Source organism: Protopterus annectens, chromosome 2.part0, assembly GCF_019279795.1.
Source record: "Protopterus annectens isolate FY-2018-M chromosome 2.part0, PAN1.0, whole genome shotgun sequence".
In the NCBI taxonomy this organism is placed as follows: Eukaryota; Metazoa; Chordata; order Ceratodontiformes; family Protopteridae; genus Protopterus; species Protopterus annectens.
The window spans coordinates 673,910,594-673,925,132 of record NC_056728.1 but is presented as its reverse complement, the minus strand read 5'-3'; positions in this window follow the sequence as shown (position 1 = coordinate 673,925,132).

Here is a 14,539-nt window from a genome sequence, read left to right as displayed (position 1 = left end):
CAGACTATTCTGTTTGTCAGTGTGATTGTGATGGTTTCAGTCATGGCTTGTGTGTAACAGATACATCCCATTGTGTCAAGTGAGATATGTACCCCCTAGGTATAGTGTACAAAGTGTAGATAGAGGCTGCTGGCCTGTACATCTGCATTACTCACAGCTGATTGATTGTTATCCTGTGGCCCAGTCTGTCTGCACTGTTGTACTACTTGAATGCCTTGGCCTGGACAGCAACATATGTAATCCTTACCAGAATAGTGTATGAATATTTCTGTTTGACAGTGGCATTAGTCTGTTTACATGTATTGCAGAGTCTGCACAGCTATATGACAGCTATTTGACATTGCATATACAACTGTAATAGTACACAAATAAAGCCTTCCCATGTATGCAAACGTGTGTATGGTGTTGTACCCTGAGACCTCCCATGGGTATATGTTGCAGGTAATTATTTTCACCTGTATGGGTGGGTCATAAAGTGTCCAGTTGGTAAGGTGGCAACTGTAGGCATAGTCACTGTTCCATATTGTGTGCAACCTCTACATATGTATTGTCCTATACATATCTGTGTGTGTATGTGTAATTACATAAATATCTACATATATGTCTACATATATAGATATATATGTATCTGCATATATGTGACTGTGTAGATGTATCTTAGGAATGTTGATTAGTTCCACATTGTCCATCCCCTATGGTAGCCAGACTGTACTGCATGATATATTACTGATTCCAGCTTGACATCATACAGGGGGGTTGGAGCATTGTTACATTTTGTGCCTATGTTGTGTCAGGTCCTGGGTATGGGATTTGCCCAGGCTGGTATTGTATTGCAGGGCAGATGTGTTTGGCTGTGGGGGGGGGGGGGTGGAATAGCCCTACATACAAGATGTATGTTGCTTGAGCCCCCATACCCCCCCTTACTGGTGCATGTGGACATATATGTGTTTGCTATGCTCTGTGTCATATCTATGGATATATGTCTGTATATACATATATAGATACATGTTTATGCTTACAGATATATACATATTGCTGCATATCTATAGACACATATATGTAGACATATACATCTATAGATGTATGCATATGTATATCTATCTGTATTTATGTATATATTGATTTATCCACCTATATCTACATATATAGATATGCATATATCCATGTACATGTAAATGTAAGTACACACACACAGACATCGACATGTTGCAGTACATACACAAAAACACTGGCCCATGACAAACTGGAGAACACAATACAGGAACGGCAAACAGAAAAAAAGTCTGAGTTCTGTTTTAATAAATACTGTACAATGAAACACTTTTTGTTTGCTTCCAAAGCAGACTTCTTCAGATTTCAAATACACCTTACAAAATGCACTCAAATAAAGACAGGTGATACTTTTTACCTATCACAGCGAACCTTTGCTACATGTATTCCTTAAAGAAACACTCTACTATTAAAAACTACTGTTCACTACTCCAACATCAATTAGAAGTAGCAGTAGACAACAAAGCAATATTAACTCACATACATTCTAAAAATGTATCTAATATGAACTATTTAACTAAAAGTCTTGTCATTTTAAACATATACCAAGTGATAAAGTTACATTCTGCAGCTAAGTATAAAAATTGCTCATTACTTGGAAACTATTGCTCTCATAAGTAAGACACTCCAAATTACAAATATATAAAAGACATTTTCATCTTTGTAAACTTTTCAACTTCAAAATACAGCTGATGGAGCAAGCTTCATTAATACCAGGATAATTGTAAGCATTCAATTTAATTTGCCACAACACTGTAGTAGCAATACATAGCTAAGTAGGGGTTTGAATCTCAGTACTGTCAAATGTGTGTGTTTGTTTCTCAGCTGTAGCCTGTGTGGAGATAGTGCTGATTGTGTAGATAACAGAACACATTGTTGGGTGGGTATTGCATATATTGACATTGTTGACCTACTATATGTCACAATGTCCACCTGACAAGGACAACAGATATCGAACAACAGAGAGGCTATTGTAGATCCATACACCTACATGTGGCATTCTTGATTGGTGAGAATTATAGGCAACATCCATATCTCATACAGAATCACACTTGGCTAGGTAACAACCATTATATTGTCAGTTCCCTGCATATCGACTACAGATAGTAACCATGGTGTGAGTGCAGTTGTTTACAGAGGACATGGTGTCTTATTCCATCCCTACAATAGTTAAACCATTTCTTACAGTGGTCCTTTGCAATGTTCTACACTGGATGCATGCAAACACTGTTGGGTCAGCAAATGTGCCCCACAAAGGAAATATCATGCCTATTACACATGCCCCATATGGGCAGATGCCACAAACACCAGTAAATATTTGTATCATACTGTCAGTGTAGGTGCAGGCACAACCTCAGTGCCATGGCCAGCTCTCACCACATGATGACAGGAATGCCACACTGGATGATATCAACCATTCCACACAACATGCCCCAGACAACCCAGGTACACTTCCACACGTCACAGAAGATGTATGTGGCACATGAGCACATCCCAGACACTGTCCATGTTATGGACTAATGAACACATACATGGCAAGCATTGTGCAGCACTGGCCACCCACAATAATTACACAGATAAGTGGATGGTGAATACATTACACACCTGTGTAGCACACTCCAGGGGTTACACCCCTGGGCCACGCTGCAGTCCATTGTCATGTGGACTGATGCCAAGGTATACCCTTTGCCTAGCCTTCTACACACCTGTGAAACAATGTACCCATGCATGCAACTACTGGCAGATCTGTGTGTGTGTGTGTGTGTGTGTGTGTGTGTGTGTGTGTGTGTGTGTGTGTGTGTGTGTGTGTGTGTGTGTGTGTGTGTGGAGAATAATGTTATGGAAGCCATTGTCACTCACTGCACCTCCCATTGGCCTACCGTAGCATGCCCTCTGATGTCAGTCACCTTCATATGCCCATTGCCATACATCAACCCGATGATGTCTGTGCTGCACGTGATACCTGCGTAATACTGTACTCTATCAATGTCATTAGCTAGGGATACCAATCCTGACCCTACCAACTGCGATATTCTCTGTGAGTCTGTGAGAGACTGTGGTTGTGTCATCCTTGACATCTGCTGTTGTGGACAGTCACACTTACTACACCTAGCCTATCCTTCTTTTATCACCTTTGCTAATGCCACTCACCTTCAAAGGTACCTTTTGGCAGCTCTCCACCATGGATGCTGTGTGGCACATGCAATAACTGGAAGTAATTGTCATTGCAATACATAGTCTGGCAGGGCTTTGAATTCCTGTACAGGTAAGTGTGGGAAACAAACATGATTACCTGTTACTCTCCTACCCCTCCCTTTCTTACTGTGCCTCTGTCTCTCTCACTCGCACTCTGGTGGATGTGGCAAAGTACACCTGCTCTGCTTAGGCAGCAGCCTGTGTTTTTAAGTAGTGCTCATGCTTAGCTGATGGCCTCTGCACAAATTGCTGTCCCCCACTAGCTGATTGCATGTGGAACAGCTGTGGTATCAGTCCCATAGACAATTGCATGGAAACACACTTCCCAACTGAGAACATCATGTGGGTGTTGGCCCTTTCTATTCATTGTGAGAAGTACTTCATGTTGGTGTTTACAAAACAGCATCACACAGGGTAGTGTGATTTACCACTCACAACATACACTGTGGAAACAGTGCAACAAACAGGAGGGGTATCTCCCAGACAGGAGGACATATTGTAAGTGTTACTCTTCTACATTTGCATTATGTTGTTTGACAGGGTTGGTGGGGATATGGCTAGTGTACATGCAGTACTGTCTGTCATGACGGTGTTATATGTCTGAGTGAAATAACACCTGTATGGGCAAATGCAGACCGGCCTGTGTATGGAGTCTTACATGTGTTGCGTTACTCATACAGGTGCCATGTGTACCTATGCTGTAGCATACTGTGAGGATCGCAGTAGGTACATGGCTATAGCCATGCAAGTCATTGATGCCACATACCTCGGAAGACATAGGTTACAACAAACCCTATTACACCAGTACATGTATGTGTTTATCACAGCAGCATGTCAATACTGGCCCTGTGTCTGTGCCCACAGCCACATCTGTAAACTGTTGTACATATGTCATGCAGTAAGAGGCCATATGTTCCGTGCACCATACCTTATTGACATAATACCTTGTAACATGCCAGTGAGATATCAGACTGCCAGACATGTATTGTATAGTAGGGCGTATATGTTAGTTTAACACCTGGACCATTTGTCAGAGTGTGCACAGTATTGAGGTCTGTGTACAAATGCTGAATGTGTACAGAGTGTGTATTGTGAACATGTAACATGGTCTGTGTACAGGCTGTGATAGATGTCATTGTCCATGGCTGTGTTCTATCTGATATTGCATGCTGCTCTAGTTTACAGTACCCTATCAGTGTACATGTCTGTAAGGCCAATCCAACACATGTTTCATACCACAGGCAGGCATTGGAATACACTGTGTAGTGGGCCAGTATAAGTAGGTTTAGTGTGTGAGTGGTACATGTGAGGATGGTGTTGATCACACAGTCAACATACTGTAATATTTACAATACTTACCATATGCAACAGTGGCTGTATTCAGAGTGGTTGTGTATATCTGCTACACAGTTGTATGTCACTCCATGCTGTGATATGCCTATAGAGGCAGCTATATTTGCAGATACATGTGTATGTTCCCATAGGACATGTAGTCCAGTGTTGTGGCAGCCTGCCTCTACCTGGCACATTGAGTTGTGACATACCTAGCAGCCCAGTGTACTTACCCAGTGTGATGTTGTGTCAGGATAGTTGTCAGATGTACTGTTGGCAGGCCACCATACCTGTCATCTACATCCACCAGAGCAGTGGGATACTGGCCAGATCTCTGACACTGACTAGTTGGTAGCGTGTATGCTTGTGGGCTCTGCACCTGCAGCTATCATATTCGTGGACAGACAGGGGTGTGTGAATCCATGCACTGTGTTAGATCATCCATGCCAGTATTGACATGCTATCCCCATGTACAGGGCTGTAAGCATCCACTGTGCTAGGCTTGGTCCACACGTCTTGCAGTACAGTGCATCATGTATACCATTGGACATACCATGGTGTGTCTGACTGTCCACATATATTGGACAAATCTCAGCTAAATTCCACATGATCAGTATAGTGATATCTGTGCTACTGTAATAAGATGATCTCATGATGTCTGTCAGTGAAAGATGGTGTACATGTCAATATCAGAAGTGACATCCCACATAACTAGTCTGTTAAGAGGACCCCATTTACAGCAGCCATGGTCTACATGCATGCCTGCAATATGTACATGACATCCCATTACACTAAGAGGTTGTGAGTAATGGTGGGGAGGTATGACTCCACTACATGTTTTGGACATATGTTATACATATTAAGAACACCCCTGCATTACCAGGCTATAATCCATACCACACATGTCAGCCACCTAACATGGATCAGAACAATAAAGGCAGAGGTGTGCCCATATTCAGTATGGATACCCACACTTGCAGGCTACTTGCTCAGCATAATGCATTTGTGATTGTCCAAGGGCACCCAGCTGTGGTGATGACTACAATCCAATTAGTAGCTAGATACAGATCCACTACCATGCGCCCGGGTTCACACTCCTCATGACATGATCATGGTACAGCCTAACACCATATTCATGGCCAATGTCGGATACTCCACATTGCAATGGTTAAACTACTCATGTACCAACTGTTCTGCTCAACATATGCTGGCATTCATGATTTCTAACTCCTTGGATCAACTAACACACACACAACCCCATGGCCGGCAGTAACCTAGACCTGGTCATTGCCAACATGACCGATTGCTGTGCCACAGCAATAGTGAATTCCTTTTTGGTAAGATCCAAACAGAGGCTAATCACAGTAGACATCCACATCCTGTCCCCACCCCCCCCCTTTAGGGATACCACTGGAGACAATACCTACAATGACAACCTCATGCATCTTAGGAAAGATGTGGTAAACACCACAAGACCCATGCAGATGGATGATGGAGGTAGGGGTGCAGGATACAACACAAATGCACTACATTAGCATTTACACAAGTGCAGGTAAATTACTATCCCTAACAGAACCAGGTAGCTATGATCCACACAAAGGAAGGCAATCATGTGGTCCCCTGCCATGAGAAGGATGTACAACAGCGGACTGTAAGAGACGCAAGGCTGAGTGAAGTCTTATGCTTGGGGAAAGCCCCTGGGCAGGCTCAGTAAGTAGCTGGGATCCCTCATACAATCCAACAGGCCTACACCTGACAATGGATTCACCGCTGTTGCCAAGGACAGCCACAAAGCAGTGTATAGCTAAGGGATCTCAATGGCAATACTCACATCTGTTCTGAGTTACAGCAGAGTGGCAGTATTAGATAGAGGCAACAGATAATGGCGACATTCAGGTAGATGGGCTCATTGCACACATGACCCCCCCTCTCACCCCCTAAATGGCCCATTTGTACACCAGACTGATGCAAGGTTACTGTAATTATGGATGCACAGGTAAGAACCACACTCTCCAAAGTCAGTAACACAGCATCCATGGGACCAGAAACCAACACAGGCTGCAGTCTACACATACTGCAGAACAAACCGGCACCCTACTTAAGTACTGTGTTCAATCATAGACTCAACTCAGGGTTTCTGCATACTGAATTGCACACAGCAACAGTCATCCCACTCCACAAAGGGTGTTCCACCATTCAGCTGGGAACTACCACCCAGTGGCCTAATGAGTCTGATCTGCAGGGTCTTGGAACATATCAACACTGAACCCATGGCCAATGTCACTGGTAATCTTAAAACTCTGGATCCCACCAATGTTGGGTTTGTCAAAGGCAGAGAATGCCACCTAAACCTGGTATACCTCCTTGAAGCTGTCATGAAAGTTGTAGATGAGGGTTAGGAGGTTCACACAGCCTATGTAGATCATAGCAGGCTTTTCTACACCATCCACATGTAATAATGTGTGTAGATGTTAAGGGATCTACCTCCGTTCACAGAATATGTTTCCCCCAGGACTGCTTGGCAAATGCCAACATTCCACAGGTGCCATCCCATGGACATACAGTCCTTCACAGGTCGTAGATGTGTTAATGCCCTCCTCCACACTGTAGAGGTGTGCACTAATATCAGGGTTGCTATAACTCACTGGGTGTGGCTGTTGTGGACACATCCACCATCATTGCAGTTACTGTTGTGTTTATCCTCCCACTTATCTGTCTGTAATACTGTGCAGTGTATGTTATCAGGTTTAGTAGTTGTTGTTTACACCATTCGCAGTAGTAAAGTGCCTCACATGCTCCTAAGTATAGGGCTATGCCACCAGCAATGGCACATCCATGTTACTGAGGTGAGGATCACAGTAGAGTGGGGAAAGGGACATACACCCTGCTGTTAGCATTTTTAATGTCATTCAAATAGCAGACCTCATATATACCAATGTGTGGTTGTGCCTGTCCTGTCTTGGTGGGATTACATGGGCAACAGATGTTTTACCTGCACAGGGACATACCTCCATGTGTACAGTCTTGTATCTGTACTGCATCCAAACCAAAGGCTCTGTGTGTTGTACCCAGCCATGTCATCTGTACCACCCACTACACTTACTGGTGTCCACTGTAGAAGGTCTGCTGACACCACTACACCCATTAGCCATGTGGCACATGGACAACCATAACACACTCAGAATAGATAATGGTGAAAACAATACAACATTGTTAATAACAGCTATAATGCATCATGGCTGCACAGCTAAACATTCCAGGATGTTAGCATTTCAATTTACTGCTGACAACATGCTACACAACATTCCATTGCTACACTCTTGTACAGTCACCCTGTGCATCAGAACCATGTTAACCTGTCCCTGCATCGATGTTACGGATGACAAGATGTGGCACAGGTATCATCATATGCACAGGGTATGTTGTTGGTTTGCCAGAGGCCTAGGCTGAGCCATACAATTGACAATGTGTGTGTGTGTGTGTGTGTGTGTGTGTGTGTGTGTGTGTGTGTGTGTGTGTGTGTGTGTGTGTGTGTGTGTATGTGTGTGCATTTGTGGGGGGGGCTGAGTGGTGTTATGGGCCAATTTTGATGTTGTGTGTGCAGGTATGTGGTTGCCCTATGTTTGTTGTTGATGTGTGTGTGTCTGCATGCGCAAAGTTCCACCATGTGGCTGCCCAATACAGGGATTTGTGAGACAGCTGCAGACTGTACCTGGCAGGGTTTGCAGGTCACCATCTCTGGCCACAGATATGGGAACTGTGCCTGGCAGGGGTGTCACAGGCACTATCAGGTACAAGGCCAGATAGGGTACTGTCCCTCGAGGTTGACAAATGTCCAGTGGATCCAGGTCCCTCCTGGGACTGGTCAGGGCCACGTGCAAGTGGCCTGCTATGATGGTCTGTGGACAGCACCCCCCCTCGTAGTGCCAGGGCTGGTACTGCCACTACAGGAGTGGCTCTGACTGGTGGGACATCCACGGTGACCTCCAGCTGCTGGTGTCACTGGCATACGTCTATGTGGCCATTGCAACCCTCCCACCCTGTCCTGATGCATGGATATGACATTGTTGATGAAATCCAATGTCTCACCCCAGCAACTATCCATGACCTCGGTGAAATTACTAATGGCACCTGCTAGGTCATGGATGCTGTCATTTACAGAGGTGTGATAAGCCCTCTGCACCCTTAGACCTTGTGTGGTGTACAGTTCCATTCATGCCTGTGCCTGCATGACATCCTGGAACATGCGTGTGGTAGACATACATGTGGCACGTCTGCCAGGGCCATGATTACCAGCAGTGCTCCGATGAGTACCCCTGAACATCTGCCTATGTAGTACCATGCCAGACATCTGGCTATGGCTGCTGTGTCCAGACACACATGCCATGGATACCACACTGTCCTGGCCAATGCCAACCATAGACAGTCCCTCAGCTAAGGCCAATGGGGATGAGGTATGTAGAGGCAGTGTGACTATGTGCATGAATGGGGTGGATACTTGTGGGATGTCAATTGGTGGCCCAGCATCAGCCCCTGACAACCCCACTTGTGCCTCAACACACCTATCCTCAAAATCACTGTCTGTATCAGTGACATCAGATTCCCTGTGGGAGGGACCCAGTCCCACCTCACCACCTGTGAGGGGAAAACAGGAAACGGACTGTAAGACCTGTACATCACCACATAACAGTACATACACACACACACACACACACACGCACACACACACACACACACACACACACACACACGCACACACACACACACACACACACACACACACACGCACACACGCACACACGCATATGCACACATGTGCACAGACATGCACACACTTTACCTGTGTATAGACAAAGTCCCTACTTAATTATCTGTACTCACCCATCCAGCATCAGACTTGAATAATTACAATAACTGATGCCAATCACTCATATAATTAATCTAATAGCTCAGACATGTGATCACAACACATGACATGTTACTCCATTACCTCTTTCCCTTGTTTGGGGTCTGTTTTGTCCAGGACACCCTACTGTCATCTGGGTAACTTCCTGGTGTGGTCCACATGTGTTGAGAATGGCTGCCATTTGTTATTGGCTACTGCAGTCAGTCAATGATGTCACATACAGGGGTGGCATACATAACTGTTGTTCAATAGCTGCATGATCTGTTGCACTGATTACTGTATTTGTGGAGTACATTACAATATAGAAACACTCTGGTGCAGTCTAATGATTCCCCACTGCATCCGTACTGCTGCATACATGGGTTTACCTTCACATTTCTGCTGTTTGCAGTTAAACCAGTATCCCTGATGTGTAGTATTACCTCCCTGTGCATCTTATTGGCTGTGTACATTCATATACTATCGGCTGTCCTGCAATCGCAGTTCAGACATGTATTCTTGATGTCTAATATGTCTGTCCATGTCCATCTACTGCACGACGCCTATGGGAAGCTGGCAGGTATGAATGACACCAAACACACACACACACACACACACACACACACACACACACACACACACACACACACACACACGTGCAGACATGGACACACATACACACACAGACATACACCCATGCAGTCAACATACATGACAACCCATACACTCCACCAGAAAGCACCTACAGACAACTCCAGCACCCCACTAACACACACTATAACAGGTGATTGTGCACTACATTATCACACACAGACCTGTAATTACACACATGTCAGCATGTAGGACATGTGGTGCTCAACAGCATGCAGTGCAACTGTAGTCAATCCCTGCTACCAGCATTATACATGGCTGTGATGCATGGCTTCTGTTAGTAGGTGATGTCCCTCCCCCTGGAGCACACTGCACCCATGTCCAGAGCATTGCTGTGAATCTGCTCAGCACCCTGACATGTACTGTGCACCATATCTCACAGATGTACACACCATTGCATGATGTGTATCTGTGTGCCAGTTATGTTTCCTCTGCTGCTCACAGCCTCTGTGTGTTTGTGGATTATATGTGGACACGTGGTTTGTGAATGCCTGATGTGTATTCACAGATGTCATCATCAGTGGTGCATGTATGAGTGATAGAATACCATTAGACTGACAACAGACACACTATACTGTACCTATGGTGAGTGTACAGACCATTATTGACATGGCACCCTCTTCCCTGATATGCCATGGTGCAACACTACTGCATATGTCAACACTACACATACCTGATATGTGACATATGATCTAGGCAGTCAATTGCATTACGAGCCATATGTGTCAGTTGTGCAGATGCTGATTGGGATGCATACCATTTGTGGGTGCATATATGTGCACACATATCATGATTGTGTGTAGCAACAACTGCTATGTGTACTACTGTGGTCACAATACCTGGCAGGGATATAGTAGCATGAGCCATCATCATGAGCCAGTAGGTGGTCAGTCAGCCATGCAAATGTTCCCCAAACCTGCATGTTTGCATGCTAAACATGCTCACAGCCCTTGGAGGTCACACAGTACCATCACTAGTGCCGTGGAGTCAGGCTATTGTCTGCCACACTTCATGACCTTGACTGTGTGCAGATAAAGCCATTCTTAGTGTGTTTGTCTCTCCCCTCCAGTGCACTGTTGTGTTTCAGGATGCCACACCCTCACCATCTCCTGCCATATTGCAAATCCTCGACATCTGTGGCCTACACATGTGTTTCATATTGCAGTATCCCAAACTAGAAACACCATGTGTATTGGCATATTCCCTGCCAATACATGGCAAACATGCAGGTGTACAGTGGCACCAGCATGGTACAGATGGGGATGTCATCCCTGGCTTGGGATGAGGTGTGGATCGTGCAGCACATGTATCATAACTGCAACTTTCTGTACTTCCCCAACATGGTGCTGGTACATCAGAACACATTGCAACACATTGCATTTGGCAATGTTCCACCATTATGCAGATCATATCTGTAGTGAGTCGTGGCTGATGTTGCCTGTGGTACACATAGGTTCATAGGTGAGTACTAGTCTATTGGTCCTGGGGCCTACATAAGCCTAGCCACAGGGGTTCCCAGGCATGCACCACCCAATAATGTTATTCCCCTGTGCCCCTGTCAGGCTGTGGCACAGACATACTACCCAGGGTGAAGTTCCCATTTCCCATCCAGTTGTCAGGTGTTTTTGTAAAGAGGGCCAATGAGTAGCATTGCCTGACATGAATGGGTAGTCTGTTCCAGAGTGTGGAAATTCCTCAGGACAGGACCCTATCACTCCAATATGTTCTGTTTAATGTGTTGATGAGGTTTAGGACCCTGGAGCATGTGTTTGCAGAGGGACTGGGATTACCTTATGTGTAGCATGTTCAACTGCTCTGTGTATGACATAGCTGTCAATGTTAGGGAGATGTCAACTGTGCCTGGGCAATGTGCACTGGAGTGTAGCCACAGCTGTCTGAGATGGTCTGTGTATTGCATGTATTTGAGGCTGGTAATCCCATTAGTGAGGTGTGTGCTTTGTCAGTGAACATGTACAGCATGCATTATGGGTAGGTGTGTTAGATGTATACATGGCCTAAACCATAGTTATGACATGCACAGTGTATTGCCAAGCATGAACTTAAACCATACTCACTGGCATCAGGCCGCTGACTTGTTGGTATCCCAGAGGATCCTACATTGGGATGAGATAGAGTTGATGTCAGTGGCCACAGCTGTGGCATTGCTACAGGGTGGGTGCAATATTGCAGTAAAACAACAGTTGAAGTCCACAATACTACAGATTATGCACAACTGATTATCAGTACTACACAGCAACAGACTCTACGCCTCACATATGCATGATCTACCTGTACAGATGCATACACAACAGTGGTCTACTGATATGCCCTGGGACCTTACCTGCACACTCCATGTCTGGTGTGTGGGTAGCACCCACCTTCCATGAATATATTGGTCTGTAGCTCTTGTGGGTGGGCAAGTGCCACCAGGTTCATGAGCAGCTCCTCAACTGTAGTGAGGATGGATGGATTTTATGGCCCCCCTGTTGCGAGGTGGCCACCCCGCATGGCAGCAGCATGGTGACATACATGGCGGAGCAGGTCAGTACAGTGATGGCAGACCTGCTCATAAGTACGGCCGTGCATGCCAACATCATTTACTCTGCAGACTACATCATTCCACGTAGCAGTGCGCTCATGCTGATCATGGCTTGTCCTGGAGAAGAGCAGCTGATAGTGCTGGATGAGGCTGTTTATTATGATGTCATCCTCAGCGGCACTGTATGTTGGATTCCTTGGATGTGCCATTGTGCCTGAAAGACATAAAGATGGAAATATGTCTGAGCAACTCATATGGCACGGTTACCATAATACAATACACATATCTGTCACCCACCACCATATCAGCTCCAACTAAATGTTCACACAATGTAAGTGGTGCGACTCCAGTTTATCTACCATTGGGACATATAGTGTATTGTACCACACTTTCTGCTATGTGTTTGTAGACATGCTCCCTATGGGGACACTAGAATTGCTGGCCTGTTACAGAGTATTCCACCTGCATGCCATTGTCACTGCCACTATGTCTCCACATATGCATGTGGTATGCTTGCTATGTGATTGCTGCACATCTGCCATTCTGTGTTATTGGGGAGATCTATGCATGCTGTTGGACATGTTCAGGGATTGTGTGGACTATTACAACCTACGTATCTTCCATGACAGTGACACAATAGTATGTATAGGGGATATTTGCCAGCAGGAACACCTCCCCCACCTAATGTGGACATGTTACCAGGCCACATCACATCTGTGACCCACCAAGGAATCTCATTATCTAATCGTCCTGCACTGCCTTCATGTGGAACCACCTCAGGGAATGGTGTCCCCCCCCCCACAAGGAGCACACAGAGACATATTTCTGCCACCCACAGTTAGGTCCAAGGTCTGGTGCACAGGGAGCTCCACAGAGACATGGGGTATGTGCTACATCACCTGGAGGCAAGCAGTACACATACACAGGTTAGACATGCTTGCTCCTCCTGCTCAGCCCACAGCCCAGGCACCTTTATGACCATGTAGATGCAGTCGTGACTGTCTATTGGTTCGCACCTTGGTCCCTTTTTTTTCCTATATGTAGGCTTAATGGCCTCCACATACCAAAGAACACCATCCACAGTGTTTACCCACCACATGTGTCATATACCAGCCCTGTATGCTGTCTTGTTTGTCATCCAACCAAACCTACATACCAATATGTGCCTACAATCCCTTCACCAACATAGATATCCCACCTTCTCAAACAATTGCAATGTGTTCCCAACACACCACTCTCCATAGTCCATTTTGCAGCCACATACTACTGTGTAGATATGTTGTGTATTGATGTGTGATGTTCTCTCACACGTCATGGCAGGGGACATTGACATATATATATATATATATATATATATATATATATATATATATATATATATATATATATATCAATATTATGTATATGTGTGTATGTGTGTGTTTGTATATATATATATATATATATATATATATATATATATATATATATATATATATAATATATATACATATGCACATATATGTGCATATATCATTTTTGTGTTGTTTATATATATATATATATATATATATATATATATATATATATATATATATATATATATATATATATATATATATATTGTTGTGTCTTTCAGCTTATCCCGGTTAGAGGTCACCACAGCGGAACTCCGGTCCGCTAATGTTTGGTAGTGGATTTTTATGTGCCGAGTTACCAGCCCTGACGCATAACCTTCAATGAAGGTACACCCATTCATGCATGCCTCCACACAGAAGACTCTCTAGCTGAGAATCGAACGTGACAACGTCTTGCTGTGAGATGACAACGCTACCATATAAATATATATATCAGAGCTGTGAATGTATATCACACATATATTTATCTATATGTGGGGTGCATACAAA